The sequence below is a fragment of the Aspergillus fischeri genome, genomic scaffold (genome assembly GCF_000149645.3).
Source record: "Aspergillus fischeri NRRL 181 1099437635596 genomic scaffold, whole genome shotgun sequence".
In the NCBI taxonomy this organism is placed as follows: domain Eukaryota; kingdom Fungi; phylum Ascomycota; class Eurotiomycetes; order Eurotiales; family Aspergillaceae; genus Aspergillus; species Aspergillus fischeri.
The window spans coordinates 1-2,296 of record NW_001510237.1 but is presented as its reverse complement, the minus strand read 5'-3'; the positions used below and the strand labels follow the sequence as shown (position 1 = coordinate 2,296).

The window sequence follows — 2,296 nt, the reverse complement described above, 5'->3', positions numbered from 1 at the left end:
ATCGCTTATATATCATTTTTAGCCTTAGAGGAAGGTTCCCCTATATTCAAACAGATTTTAATCCATTTTACTTTTAACAAGTTTTGTTATTAGGCTTTTGTTATTTAGTTGACACCAAATAACAATCTCGTTTGATTTCTTTTCCTAAAGTTACTAAGATATTTCAATTCACTTCGTTTATTATCTGATTTCTCTTAGAAACTAGATTGACTAGATATTCTTTAATATATAGCTAATTATCCATAATAATTTCTTTATATACTTGCCTTGATTTTTCAAGAAATATATCTTTCATATTACCTATATTGCTAGATACACTTATAAATTAAATTTTTACTTCAGGTTATTATGATTCGAACATAACTACTCCTCAACCCAAATGAGACGCCTAACCAACCTGGCTCTAACCTGTAGAATTATAACCCTATTAAGGATTAATTATTTAATTTAATCATGTAATGTATATGTAATACCAGAGAGTATATGATTCGAACATATGAAAGTTTTTACCTTTAGCTAGACTCAAGCTAGCCGCCTTAAACCACTCAGCCAACTCTCTTATTTAATTACTTTAGATTTATTTAGAATCTAAAATTTGATATTTATTGTTGTAAACAATAAACTTGTTTTATTTTAATATAATTAATTTAATTATTTTAGATGATTCTTCAGTGACTCGAACACTGAACATATCCTTATCAAGAACACACTTTACCGGTTAAGTTAAAGAACCAACAAAAGAAATCTTTTTCAAGAGCACTTAGATTTGAACTAAGAAATATAAGGTTGAAGCTTACAGTTTTACCTATTAAACTATGCTCTTCGGAAAAGAGATGAATCGAACATCTAAGTGTAAAAACACAATATTTAGCAAATATCTTACCCTACCAATAGCAACTTTTCCTTTAATTACGGGTTAGACCGGTCTCGATCCGGCATCTATTTTCTCGACAAGAAAACCCTTTACCTATTAAGTTACTAACCCTTTTTACGGCTAGTCGAATTCGAATCGACACTCTTCGTGTGGAAGACGAACAGTCTACCATTAACTTATAGCCATTATAATTTTAATTACTAACCAGTTCAGATAATATTTTACACTTATGACTAGCTGAATTCGAATCAGCACATCTTATTTGGTAAATAAGCAGTCTACCGTTAACTTATAGTCATTTAATATACCTATTAAAAATTTTTTCATATTTTAGTATAATTTATTTATATAAGACCTACAGGATTTGAACCTGCACTATAATGATAAAAAGTCACATGTTCTACCTATTGAACTAAGATCTCTTTCATATTCTTTTAATATGAAATATAGTATGAAATTTTCATTATCTATATTCTAAATAACCTCTATTTACTAAATCTTCAGCAAGGCGATTTATTTCACCACTTTGTATCACTATTACTCTTCTATTTATATGATTATGATATACATCAGAATCTAATAACATATTACTAATAGTTACTGAAGTATTCAGGTATCCCCTTAAAGTTTGATATTTCTCATAATATAACCTAGTTCTACCATTAATTCCATTCATCATTAAATGACTATTTTCAAGTTCATCTCGTATTTGATCAATAATTGTATCAATACTTGATGTGAGATTTTTATATACTAAAGTTAGTACATAATAAAAGTTATCTAGACTTATATTTATTACTGTATCCATAATTGTTTCCATCATTTTCTTTTTTTTTATTTAATAACCTCAATAATATACAGAAATGTATAAGAATAATCATACAACATCAACAAAATGTCAGTATAAAATACCTGACTCATAACCAAGATGATGATGATCTGTTAAATGATATGCAGCTAAACGTCATAAACCTACAGCTAAGAATGCTGTTCCTATGATTACGTGTAATCCGTGGAAACCTGTTCCAAAGTAGAAACATGATCCATATACACTATCAGAAATAGTGAATGATGATACTGTATATTCTACACCTTGGAAGAATGTGAATATTATTGCTAATATAATTGTAGCAACTGTACCATATAATGCACCTTTTCTATTACCTTGTATTAATGAATGATGAGCGTAAGTAATTGTTACACCTGATGATAATAAGATTATTGTATTTAATAATGGTAATTCGAAAGGATTTACACCTTGTATTCCTAATGGTGGTCATTGTGCTCCTAATTCTATACTAGGTGAGATTGCACTGTGGAAAAATGCTCAGAAGATTGCTAAAAAGAAAAATACTTCAGAAATAATGAATAAACCTACACCTAAATTTAATCCTTTTTGTACTGCATTTGTATGATTTCCTA

General features: G+C 28.4%; 3 non-coding genes across 3 annotated transcripts; all 3 read right to left on the bottom strand.

The window, feature by feature from the left end:
- Positions 1–661: 661 nt before the first annotated feature.
- On the bottom strand, positions 662–733 carry NFIA_111110. The gene has a single exon. It is a non-coding gene; the product is annotated as a tRNA-Ile (tRNA).
- Positions 734–751: 18 nt separating this feature from the next.
- On the bottom strand, positions 752–823 carry NFIA_111100. Its single transcript has one exon. It is a non-coding gene; the product is annotated as a tRNA-Sec (tRNA).
- Positions 824–1,223: 400 nt separating this feature from the next.
- NFIA_111090 lies at positions 1,224–1,296 on the bottom strand. The gene has a single exon. It is a non-coding gene; the product is annotated as a tRNA-Lys (tRNA).
- Positions 1,297–2,296: the final 1,000 nt, after the last annotated feature.